This window comes from Rattus norvegicus, chromosome 1 (genome assembly GCF_021556685.1).
Source record: "Rattus norvegicus strain SHRSP/BbbUtx chromosome 1, alternate assembly SHRSP_T2T, whole genome shotgun sequence".
Taxonomy (NCBI): Eukaryota; Metazoa; Chordata; class Mammalia; order Rodentia; family Muridae; genus Rattus; species Rattus norvegicus.
In genome coordinates, this window is record NC_141534.1 from 244,825,718 (window position 1) to 244,839,395 (window position 13,678).

The 13,678-nt window shown below is 43.8% G+C and overlaps 1 protein-coding gene across 2 annotated transcripts in view; it reads right to left on the reverse strand.

The window, feature by feature from the left end:
* Window positions 1-13,678, reverse strand: part of Lipa (lipase A, lysosomal acid type) — a 121,325-nt gene that overhangs the window by 52,302 nt on the left and 55,345 nt on the right. Inside the window, exons 1-2 of one of the 2 annotated variants that reach the window (XM_087625176.1) lie at window positions 8,239-8,348; window positions 1,300-1,440 (exon numbers count right to left, since the gene is read on the reverse strand). The gene's annotated coding sequence lies outside the window, so the exon portion shown is untranslated. Of the gene's footprint in view, window positions 1-1,299; window positions 1,441-8,238; window positions 8,349-13,678 lie in introns of those variants that run through there. The other variant, XM_087625213.1, reaches the window with a different exon arrangement.

Genomic DNA, 13,678 nt, shown 5'->3' on the forward strand with positions numbered 1-13,678 from the left:
TGGCTCCTTCTCAGTCACCCTTCACAAGGTCCTCAGTACTGTAAGTGAGAGACAGGAACACAATACCTGGCTGTAACTCAAGAATGGTAGGGGCCTACCTGGACCCTGGCTCTGAAGATCAGTAACTCGGGAGTGGTGTGGGATGAAGACAGATTAAATGGTGTGTTTGGGTTGGGGACGGGGAAAGAGTGCTTTCCTGGTGATAAACCTGGTAACTAAAGATTTTTAAGTTTCTCATGGTTATGGCTTGAATCTCTTCGAATCTATTTGATATATTTTAGCAGTTTGAGGGCCACTTGTTACCTAATTTCACTTTTTAAATTAATTTCACTTTTTTTTTATTAATTTCACTTTTTAAATCTCTCTTTTTAAATTATTATTCAATGATGTGTATGAGTTTTGCCTGGGCCAGAAGAGGGCGCCAGGACCCTAGAACTGAAGTTACAGACAGGTGTGAGCCACCATATGGGCACAGGTCCTCTGGAAGAGCAACCAGTGCTCCTAACCACTGAGTTACATACCCCGGCCTTATCTTTTACTTCCTGGCCTCTAGTTAGGCATCTGATTGACCATGTTCAAAGGGTGATCATTCTCATGTCCTTTTCTTGGACTTAATGGTTTTTTTTTTCTTTTTGCTTTGTTCTATATATTCTCTACTCACTAAACTTATTTTAATTAAAAAGAATTATACAGGGTTACATAAGGCAATTTTCATGAACAAATCACTGTACTTTGAATGTATTCTCCCCATACTCCATTGCCCTCAGTTTTATTTGACTTTCCTCTGACCTACCCTCTTATTTTGTTACTTCTGCTCTCATTAGCCCTATATACCTACTACCTCCTGCCTCTCTTGCTTCAGTGAGAGTCTCCTTAGATCGCCCATGTTAAAGTATTTTGCTATGGGTTAAACAGTTTACCACAGGGGAAAAAGAAATTAAGAACCCTTGACAGGAAGCTGCCTCTGTCCCCTACAGTATGGTGATTCCATTCCTCTCTTAAAACCATGAGGAATGGCTTGAGGGGGTGGGGTGGGGGGATGTGGAACAATAAATACAACTGTGCTTATGAGATTGGAAACATCTGGTTTGTCTGCCAGGAAAGGGATCCTGTAGAACTATCCTACAAAGAAGAGAAGATCCTTCAGGTCAATGTAGTGCTCCTTGAGAAGATCCTCAAAAGCCCGCATAAATTTCATACCCACAAGGCGGTATCCCTTCTGTTCAACGTGATTGATGATCTCCCCAACAAGCCCCTACTGGATCCCATTATACTTGATGACAGAGAAGATACACTCACTGTTGGCCACGGGTGCTATGGTCTCGGAGGGACTGAAGGATGTGAAGACAGGCTGGGTGGTGCAGAGAGAGACCAAACCCACAGACTCTAAGCCTGGGACCATCTGAGGAGACTTTTGCATCCAAGTTGGCAGAGATGGTTCTGTGGAGAGAACAGAAAAGAAAATCAGCTTGTTGTTTCAGCCCAAAGAGCTGTGCGCACAGGACCGGATCTATGAGTGACAGGAAGGCCCCTGTTTTTCCACATACTGACCCCTGTTCCTACAGGCCGGGGACCAGCAACTCTAGATAGTTCTGGGTCCATTTTTGACCTGGAGGGATCCTCTGGGAACTGTGATTCCCTATTCTCTATAAGTACCACTGGTAGATTAAAATGTCTCCTTTCCTTTGAAGAGGAAGGAGGGGGAGTGGGAGGGGGAGTGAGATGGGGAGGGAGGCAGGGAGGAGACTCAGTTTAGGAGAGGAATTAAACTGTCAAGACCAGAAGTATATGTGAAAGGATATAACTGCTGGGCAATAGGGCGTAGTATGATGGATTGTTAGAATGACATTTCACTACTAAAGCTCTCCCTCTCTTCCCCATCCCTTATCTCCTTTTCAGTTGTAGGGAAAGAAGCCAGTGACTTGGGCCAGAGCTCTGCCACTGAGCTACATCTTAGCCTTGGAACCTCATTTCTTTTAAAGGACTTTAAATGTCATTTATCTTTCATTCTATCTATCTATCTAGATTCATCTATCATCCATCCATCCATCCATCCATCCATTCATTTATTTAGTCAAGGGTGACACATGGAGGTCAGAGGACCACTTGCAGGAATTTGTTTTTACTTTCCCTGGGATTGAACTCATGACCCAACTCAGATCCTAGGGCTTAAAGTCTAGTGATTTAAGCCCCTGAGCCATTTCCTAAGCCAGTTGAATTTCAATTTAAATCCCAGGGATCTTCCAAGAATTCAATCCAGGAGAACGCCTCTTGCTAAGATGCTAGCTCCATTAGAGAGCTGGAAACGGTTGAACCATCCTGTAAGAATCAACTAGGTGTCATCTCTGCTGTCCAGAATGTTACCGTCTGCGAATTAATCCACTTCAGGTAGAAACGTCAGCAAACATTAAAAATAGGAAAGTACAGTAAAGGATCCTGTCTGGTCTTGTATTGTACAAGGAGAAGTCTATGCTAGAGCTTGGCTGGATCACCAAAGCCCAGAGGCTGGATAATTCAGGGGAACTTCATAGAAGAACGGATAAAATCAACTCGCTCCCAATTCTGAAAGTACTTTGGCTGCAAACTCTCAAATTTAGTATCTAGGGATAATAAAGTTCAAAGCGGTGGAGAAGGGCACCCTCTGGCGACAGTAGCAGGACCCAGTGAGAAGGAAGCAGCATTATGATGGAGTACCACCCCGGTATAAAGCTAGCTGGGAGCAGTATACGAGCCAGGTTGCCTGGGTGAGTGCAGAATCCCACCCTTAGCTGAGCGGTGTGGGTGTGGGGACCCAGAAAGGTGGAGCTCACTTTAGGAAACAGTGGGGAGTCCTCCAAAGGATTCAGGTATGCCAGCCACACACCTGACCAACGCTGCAAACAAGTAGGAAACACAGATATCTTTAATGCGTAGCCTAACGGGCTAGCAGTTGCTCCCACAAAGTGTGGGTACCAGGTACACTGGGCTGTGAGGAGCAGTAGCCCGCGCCCGAAGCAGTAGTCACTGGCCACACACCCTTCACCAGCCACCATTCTGCCTAAAGGGAAATCCCAGCATCTGCGGTTACTGCTCTTTTACTCATCAGCAAGGCACACCGAGATGAGACTTAGAAGTGGTCATCACTCTTAAATATGGCTGGACCGACTTTTGTTTCCCTGGGCCGCCCACTAGTGGCGCTGGATGGACTCTGGATCCTGAGCCCTTTTCTATCCAGAACTCAAAACTCAGCTCACTCAAAGGCTTTCAAAAACAGCTGTCTTTCCTTCCGTTCCCGGTTGTTTATTTGAGAAGGAAGTGCACCGGAAATTACAGACACTTGTTTAATGCGCCACATTCTCTTAACTCTGTAAGTCCATTAACATGTTAGTGTGCAGTGGTCTCTCCACTCCCCCTCCCACTCCCACCTGTGTTTTGCTGGTTTGGTGTTTTAAAATGACAGCTGACGTAAGAGTGCCTCTCTGTTGAGCAGACACAAGGAATCTCTTTCTTCTTTCTTTCTCTTTCATTCTTTTAAAAAATACTTTCCGGATTCAAAACGTTGTTAAAGGAAGAAGAGAGGTAAAGGCTAGATGTATGGACTGGGAATCTCAAATTGGGGAGCGCCGTTCCGAGTTGAGGAAGGCACCAGAAGTATTTGTGTCCTTGTGTAATTAATACTGTGTGAGGGGGGTATTTGGGAGCGCTGAGAGCAAGCGGTGTCACCATCTTCAGAGCAGCTACAGCTCAGGAGGCCGTGAGCCTGGAGTGCACTTGTACTTAGGTAAAATATCAACAAAGACTCCAAGAAAACAAAAGGAAAAACTACAGCACTTTGGTCCCCTGAAACGTGTGCTATCCAAAAGAGTAAGGCAATGGCTGAAAAGACCCTGCTGGAGAAGATAGGACCTCGTGTCTTCAAGATAATCTGAGCATGAAGAATACACAGGGTCATAGGACAAGGTTAACAAACGTCCACCCAAAGCCAGCTACTGTTTGCTATTTGCTTCTATGAGTGACGTTTTATTGGATCACGTGCTCTCTGATGCCACAAGAGCAGTCTGGACTGGTTGCTCACCCAGCCAGAAGAAGATTTATTACTTGGCCCTTAACAGGGTCCAGAACATCATAATGGCCATAGTTCAAATTCCTGGGATTCTTGGAACATGAGGACTACTAAACTACCCATGACTGTATGCTAAGGATCGTTAGGCAAAGCACACACACACACACACACACACACACACACACACACACACACACATAGAGACACACACACAGAGACACATACACACATACACAAACACACACATACAGAGACACACACAGAGATAGACACATACACACATACACAAACACACACACAGACATACACACACAGACACATATACACATACAAACACACAGAGACACATACACACACAAACACACACAAACACTCACACAAATATATAAACACAAACACAAACACACACAAACACAAACACACACATACACACACAAACACACATACACAAATACACACACAAACACACACACACAAATACACACACAAACAAAAACACACACACACACATAGAGACACACACACAGACACATACACACATACACAAACACACACATACAGAGACACACACAGAGATAGACACATACACACATACACAAACACACACACAGACATACACACACAGACACATATACACATACAAACACACAGACACATACACACACACAAACACACCCACAAACACACACACAAACACATACACAAACACACACAAACACACAAATACATAAACACAAACACAAACACACACAAACACACACACATACACACACAAACACACACACACACAAATACACACACAAACACATAAACACACACAAACACACACATACACACATACACACACAAACACACACAAAAACACACACATACACACATATATACACAAACACACACACAAACACACACACATGTACACACACAAACACACAATCACAAACATGGGGTTTGGGGTTGGTTTTGTTTGTTTGCTTTGTCATTGTTTAAAAGAGTTCAGTATTTTTCCTTTGGGATGTAATTTGATTTAAAAATGAAAAGGGTTCTAGAATAAAGGGTTGTCTCTGGGGGTTGGGGATTTAGCTCAGTGGTAGAGCGCTTGCCTAGGAAGCGCAAGGCCCTGGGTTCAGTCCCCAGCTCCGAAAAAAAAGAACCAAAAAAAAGGGTTGTCTCTGGTCTTGCATTTTCCTAAAGAATACCTGCATATTTGTTGCCTTCAATTGCTTGTGCTAGTAAACTTAGTTTCTAATGCTCAGAAGAAAATAATAACTATATGTGGCTATCATCATTGTCAGTCATTTGTGGACAGCTTTACCTACGGTGCCTGAGGAACCTTTGTGTCTGGTACTTCTACGAAGCGAGACGTTCACATCTCTGCCCTGCTCAATCCTGGAAAAGTAACACACCAGTCAAGGAAAGAGAGAGTCTTCTGTACTGGATGTCTGAACAGCCCAAGATACGTGTTTATAGTATCTTGATTCGATATGAAGGAATATATTTATTTGTTTTGAAAAATGCTTTCCACTGAGGTCTGTCCCTTAGGATTTTCAATCTTGACCCATGGATTTAACCAACCATCATGTTTATTGATACTGATGTCTGGTAGAGTAAAGAGATGATTGCTGAGCCTTGGCCAGGAACAAAAGGAAGAGCAGCAGGCTCAGATGAGAGAGAGAGAGAAAGAGAGAGAGAGAGAGAGAGAGAGAGAGAGAGAGAGAGAGAGAGAGAGAGAGAGATGGCCACTGCTGAGACACGGCTTCATGGAGTTCTCGCTCAGAGAGCACTCACAGATGCGAAAGGCTTTAATTTGTTGAAGGCTGCTGCTATTATTAGAGTGCAGTGCTGGCCTGGTTTCCCTGGCCATCCTTCCAGAAATAAAGAATGTATTGTATTCCTCCACATCTGTTTCACGGTGAAAAGGCATCCTATCTTGGAAGGCACTTGCAGGGGTCGCAGGGCAGTGCCTGGGTTAGGATAGGAGCAAACTGGGCTACATGTGTCAATCTGGCTAGTCTCAGTGGTTCCCCAGAATGCCCTTCGATTTGGAGAGTGAGAAAGAAGTGGCCATTTTTGCCTTTATGCTTGGAAGAAGAGAGCAAGCGTTTCTGTGGTTTCTAACTCACTGTGTTCGCCTCCCTGCTCCCTTCTCTGATGCAGCAGACCTACAACTGCCTCTCATTCCTCTGGGCCCTTTAACATTTCCACACTCTGGTCCAGGTATGTGCTTAGCTCCGTGATGGAGGTTCAGCCTCGCGGGAGATGTTGGGGGCGGTCGGAGCTGCCCTGGGACCTGGTCTAGAGACAGAGCAGCCTGTTCTTGCTCTCCCCATTCCATCAGCCTTACTGCCCACCACGTGGACTTTAATGTCTGGTAACCTGAGGAATGAAGGAAGAGCCTTGCAAAAACTGCTTAGGCGGCTTCTAGAAGCACATGAGAAGGAACTCCTCTAGGTATCGGTTTCTCTCCACACTGTGACTGTTACACAGCAGTAGTAAAGAAGGTCGGGAATTAGAAAGCTATCGTTCTAGTTTCATTTCCGCTGACCTGGCTGTCACATCGTGGGAGCTATTCCTGCAACTCTAGAGACCTTTAAAGTATAGGAGTTTCCCCAAATGTTCATCTTACTTCCTCTCTCAGTGCCAGGGCTACCAAGTGACTTGATTTTATGCCTGGGTACATCACTGCTTCATCAGTAGGCTCTCTGCCATGTGCCACAGAGATTACTCTGTGACTACGGGCAGCACGGACGGTATTACAGAGTGTGAGCTTTTGACCCATCCTCTTATTTTGTAGAGAATGTTGAGCTGAAGTGAATCCAGCTATAAAGAATTTTATAAATATGTAGGTCCTGGACAGGTTGAAATTACCCCATACTTGTAAGGTAGGAAAGGTAGGTGCTTCTGGTGCATTTTTCTTAATTATTATTTTATGTGTACGAGTGCTTTATCTTAACGTATGTCTATGCGTCCTGGCCACGCCTAATGCTCTCAGGGGGGCAGAAAACGGTGCCAGGTCCCCTTTTCAGTTGTGAGCTGCCATGAGGGTAGTAGGAATTGAACGTAGATCCTCTAGAAGAGCGGCCAGTGGTCCTCATGGTGAAAGCATGGCTCCAGCCCCCTTAGATACATTAAGAAGGTACTTATCTTTAGAGTTGTGTAAGTTTGAGTCAGCATTTGTTGTAGCCATCCAGCCGCTTAAGGTCAAGCAGGGCTCACCTGAGAGGAGGGCTGGAAATGAGAAGGGCGGGGAGGGAGGTGGATGGAGGGGGGCACATGGAGCCAAGACAGTGTTCTCATCAAGGCTCAAAGTCTAATATTCAGCACAGTGTATATAAAGGGAGAAACCACAAAACCCATCCCCAGAACAGTGACGTGGGGGTAACAACAGCACAGCAGTAAATCCAATGAGTTTCCCTATCTTCGCCGCTGGTTAATTGCAGCATACAAGGGTGCGCAGTTTGTTAGCTCCGGCATATCAAAGCTCACAGCCGCCGCCAAGGCTGAAATTTCTGCTCAGACTGATAAGGCCTATCACTCAAGGTCTGCGTCTGCTTTTCCTGGGCGTATTTTATGGTCTCCCTAGCCTGCCAGGCCGAGGAGGTCACATTAAATGGTGGTTTCTTTCCTTTTCTTTATCTTATTTAGTTTGGTTTTGGCTTCTTTGGTTGTAAGTTGATAGTGTGGAGTTCTGGAGCTTGAGCTTTACAGATGACAGTGTCATGTCAAAGGTTGGACACACCTGTAGGCCACTGCTCAGCTGAGTTAGTCCTATTTCTAGGGCCTCGGGTAAAGCCAATGATACAGTCTTATGCAAGCAAGCCTCTATCCCTTTGGAGACTATTTCCGGGCATCTAGATACTAGATAATGACTACAAACATCAGAGATTAAACGTAATAGATGTAAGACACAAGACAGTTCTTGCCTCATAGTTAAGGAGTGACTTTTAAAAGATTCCAAGGAGTTCAAAAGAGGTGAGGACCTGCTGCTCGAGGACACTGAGTCAGACTGCCCTGTATAAGATCCCTCACAGCAAATTCATGGAAGGCTTGTTTGTCTGTTGATGGGAGACTTGTTTTGAGGATAATTTATTGTCATTCTGGAATTACCTCAACCTATTCTCACTGGTTAGTATTCTCCCATCCCCCACCCCCAAAAAGCGTGGTCAGAGTGACTAGAGAAAGGATTTATTTTGGCTTACGGTTGCAGAGATCCCAATCCACTGTTGCCTGGTACCACGGAATTTAAGCTTGCGGCAAGGCAGACGTTCCCAGTGGAAGGACATGACAGGCGGAAACTGCTCACCTGTGGCTGACAGGAAGTACGAAAGAGGAAGAAAAAGGTCTGAGAAGATCGCTCTCCAGTGGCCCACTTCCTTCAAAAAATGGTTCTGGTTTCCACCAATCTGCACTCATTCTATCAAGTTATGAGTCCACCAACTGATTGATCTAGTACATAGGTCAGAGCCCTCATGTTCCAATGACCTTTTTGTTAGGTTCGGATAATAATCCCAAGCACAACTGACTATGTCTGAGATGACATCCTGGGCTCAGGTGGGGCTAGACAAGGAGACAAGGACACAGAAGAAGAGTTGCTGGTGGGTAGGTTAGAGATCACTCCCAGAGAGCTGTGCAAATTGTTCCTTTCTGCCAGGAAGATCCACTTCCCCATCTCCCCTTACCTCTGGCTGATGAGGCCTCTGGTTCTCATTTTATCTATGGTAGACACCAAAACCACAAGGCTCTTCTAGTCCTCTCCCCAGCCACACCATTTCCAGGCTGTTTCAGTTTAAGGCTTCCCCCAGACTCCCAGCCCCAATGAGGTTTTTTTTTTTCTTTCTCTCCTACATCTGATTCTCTCTCTATCCCCACCACATCTCCCCTAGATGGCCTTGACAGTTTGAATAAAATTTCTTTTTCACTGGAGTTAGTGTCCTCAGTGCACCCTAGCCTTATACTTTGAAGGACAGCTTCACAGCTAGCAATACTGGAGTCTTTGGAGAACAAATCCTGTATAAGCTGCAACAACTGGTTATGATGGGGTTCCTGGCTGGAAGATGAAGAAAGCCTGAGAATAAGACTTCTGACTGTCTTTGTTTATCCACGTCAGTTGGAACACTTTGTAGTTCGACCTTTAGCTGATATGAGTTCAATTCCATCCTTATCTCCTGTCTGCCCTCTAGAAATATTTACCCTTAATTACATCATTCCTTTCACAAGATTAAAAAGTGTCCCCTGTCTTTATTTGTACTTCAAGTATTACTAGAGTTTTGGAGATGTAGAACACTGTCTAAAATGAGGTCGGAATTCAATAAATGTTGATTTGATGAATACGTAATTAGTGAATTTGGGAACGGATAAGGATGAGTCCTCAAAGAAGGGTGAAGGGACAGAAGGTGAATATGGGTGTGTAAGATCTCTCCCCAGTCTTTCAGAAAAATAGAAAGATGGGGTGGGGGAGGGGAGCAATTATCTACTTGTTAAAGAAGCTATTTGAAACAGCTTCTTTTGGTCATGATTGGGTTTAGAGTTCGGTGGTGGCAGTAAGGTGTCTTGTTTAGTGTTCATTCCTGTAAGACAGAGTCTCACCAGGTAGCCTCTTGCTCACAAACTCACAGGCCTCCTGCCGTAGCCTCCACAGACTTTGGGAATGCGTGTGTATGACGTACCACACCCATCCAAGTGTCCAGTTTCACTCATTTGCCTCTGAGGAAAACAAAGCACCATCTACAGTTTGAATATATTTTGTTCAGTTTATGGTTGTTTTACAGAAATAATGTCCCCACCCCTCCTATTCTAACGGGAACATGTTTCCCTTGTTTCTGTGTTTGCTTTACAGAGCCTCTCAGGCTCCTTCTCACTAGGTAGGTAACCTGGCAGCAGAATGCTACACAAATGGGAGGCACCGGAGATGCTATGCACCCATGCTGAGGACTCTTCTTAACACCCTGGCTCTTGAGTTTCTGTTTCCTTTGTGTGTGTGAATCAGACTTGAAGTGGGGGGAGAGCCGTAGGAAGATCAGTGAGGGTCATAGCCAGAGAGAGCAATTTTTGCCACAAAGTATTTTCTTTCAGGAAGTGTGTACAATAAAAGGTTGGTTTCCGTTTCTCCGTTCTGATATTCATTCCTGGGCTGAAAAAGTTATCAGACCAATCCTGTCCATAGTTGGCCTGACTCAAAAAGTTATTGTCAAAGAATAGCTGAGGTTTCAGCCACTCCCAGAATGTCTGGGAACGAGCTTGGAGACAGGACTCAACATTAGGAAAAAAAGATAGCATTTTTCAACAAATGGTGCTGGTTCAACTGGAGGTCAGCATGTAGAAGAATGCAAATTGATCCATTTTTATCGCCCTGTACAAAGCTTAAGTCCAAGTGGATCAAGGACCTCCACATAAAACCAGATACACTCAAACTAATAGAAGGAAAGTGGGGAAGAGCCTTGAACACATGGGCACTGGGGAAAATTTCCTGAACAGAATACCAATGCCTTATATTCTAAGATCAAGAATTGACAAATGGAACCTCATAAAATTGCAAAGCTTCTGTAAGGCAAAGGACACTGTCATTAGGACAAAACAGCCACCAACAGATTTGGGAAAGATCTTGACCAATTCTACCTCCAATGGAGGGCTAATATCCAATAATACAAAGAACTCAAGACTTTAGACTCCAAAGAGCCAAATAACCGTATTAAAAATTGGGGTACAGAACTTAACGAGGAATTCTCAGCTGAGGAATATCGAATGGCTGAGAAGTACGTAAAGAAATGTTCAACATCCTTAGTCATCAGGAAAATGCAAATCAAAACAACCCTGAGATTCCACTTCACACCGGTCAGAATGGCTAAGATCAAAAACTCAGGTGATGGCAGATGCTGGTGAGGATGTGGAGAAAGAAGAACACTCCTCCATTGTTGGTGGGATTACACACTGGTACAACCACTCTGGAAATCAGTCTAGTGGTTCCTCAGAAAAATGGACATAGTACTACCTGAGGACCCAGGTATACCACTCCTGGGCATATACTCAAAAATGCTCCAACATATAACAAGGACACATGCTCCACTATGTTCATAGCAACCTTATTTATAATAGCCAGAAGCTGGAAAGAACCCAGATGCCCTTCAACAGAGGAATGGATACAGGAAATGTGGTGCATCTACACAGTGGAGTACTACTCAGCTATTAAAAACAATGACTTCATGAAATTCAGAGGCAAATGGATTAAACTAGAAAATATCATCCTGAGTGAGGTAACCCAATATTAGAAAAATCACACTTAGTATGCATTCACTGATATTGGATATTCCCCAAAAGCTCGAATTACCCAAGATACAATCCATATCACATGAACCTCAAGAAGAAGGACAACAAAAACGGGGATGCTTCAGTCCTTCTTAAAAGAAGGAACAAAAATATTCATAGTTTGGGCAGAGACTGAAGGAATGGCCATCCAGAGACTGCCCCAGCTGGGGATCCAGCCCATATACATACAGCCACCAAACCCAGACAGTATTAGTGAAGTGCATGCTGATAGGAGCCTGATATAGCTGTCTCCTGAGAGGCTTTGCCAGAGCATGTCAAATAGAGAGGCAGCCACTTGCAGCAAACCATTGAACTGAGAATGGGGTCCCCATTGGAGGAGTTAGAGAATGGATTGAAAGAGCTGAAGGGGTTTGTAGCCCCATAAGAACAACAGTATCAACTAACCAGAGCTCCCAAGGACTAAACCATCATCCAAAGAGTACACATGGACAGACCCATGGCTTCAGCTGCATATGTAGCAAAGGATGGCTTTGTTGGGTACCAATAGGAGGAGAAGCCCTTGGTCCTGCCAAAGCTGGACCCCCCCAGTGTAGGGGAATGTCAGGGAGGGGAGGCAGGAAGGAGGAGTGTTTGGGGAGCGGGAACACCCTTATAGAAGGGGGAACATGATAGGATACGGGGCTTTTGGATGGGAAACCTAGAAAGGGAATAACATTTGAAATGTAAATAAAAAAATCCATTAAGGAAAGAAAGAAAAAAACAAAACAAAAACATCAGACTTTTAACTTCAGAGAGCTCTGACAGAAGCCCAGACTAATATTGTTATCCTGGCTTCTCTCAGTTAAATCTCATGCAATCCTTGTAACAGGGGTGACAGGAAGCAGAGGCAGAGATCACAAGGGCACACAGAGAGAGATAGGTATATTTTACTTCATAGCTGGGACACTTGATAATAGCCCTAATTGTTACAATTATAAGAGAAGCTTCAAGGAATCGTTTAGGCTTTGGGAAAATAAATATATAATGAATAAAATATAAGGAACTTTTGAATAATGCACTCTTAAGCTAGGGTTAAAGCAATAATAACAAACACAAATGAAATATATACTGTGTGCACATATTTTATTTGTAGTATCTAATATATTACTTAACATATGGCAATTATATTTCTCTACATATAAAATATATACTTAAATAAGTGGTATTACTAATATGAATACTTGTAATTTTAAATGATATTTAAATGAGTTTGTAATCTTACCTTCCTGTAAATATTTACAGACTAATTATATCTGCATACTATATAAAATTAAAATATATATTTTCTATATAAAGTATAAAATAGAAGATTGTGGGGGCGTGGGGGGCTGGGTAGTAGTTGTGGTGAGGAGAGATTAACTGTTGGCATCAGAGCTTATAGCCTCCAATCCAGAGAAGACTTTACCCATATGTGACAAGGACCTGTGCCATTGCCATGGCAACCACATACATTCCCAGCATTCACCTGCCTGCCCTTACCTGTGTGTAGCTGTGGGTGTGATTATGTCATGGCCCAAATAAAAGGCAGAGCCTTCCCAACCTTCTTTCCTTTTTCTTCTTTGTCACCCCCTCTTCATCCTTTTCTCCTCTAATAAACCTCTCCTGTGTAACTGACGAGCCACCATTCTAACACAACAACCACCGTAGGCTGTATTTCAGGACTTTACACCCAAAAGGATGATAAACAACTGATGGAGAAATCTATCCATATCCTGAGGAAAAAATGGGAAAATAGAAGTTTACAACTCACCAAACCACTCCCCACTCCCCACCCTCCCCTCACCCTCCCTTCCACTCCTGGCCCGAGGAAGGAACAAGATTGACAGTTTAACCTGGGTCAAAGTTAGGAACACCCACTGAGTAACGAAGGGGCCCGGTGTTCCTAGTAGTGACAAGACAGCTTAACGCTGCATTCTGGGCATTAAGAGAAGCCAGGATTGAGGAGTCATGTGACAATTTCATTTGTCCACGGATTCAGTTATCTGAAGTCAGTTGCAACCAAAAAAATGGTAAATCAAAAATTCGAAATATCAGCAATTTAACCCATTGAACCGTGCACCCAAGCGGCATTTTAAGTCGAACGAAAAGCAAACCAAGAGCTGCCATCCCACTGTCCCACCCGAGACATAGATCTCCGTGTGTCAAGCACAACCATTGAGGTACACGCTAGCTTCTAGCTAACCACTTGAGCTCGTCAAGTTGATCATTATATATCATAGTTTGTGTTTAAATAATCCTTATTTTCCTTAAGAACATCACCACAGTGCAACAGTGCCAAAAAGCACAAAAATACATGTATGTATATATAGAAAAAAATGTATGTAAAGTTAAGTGTCA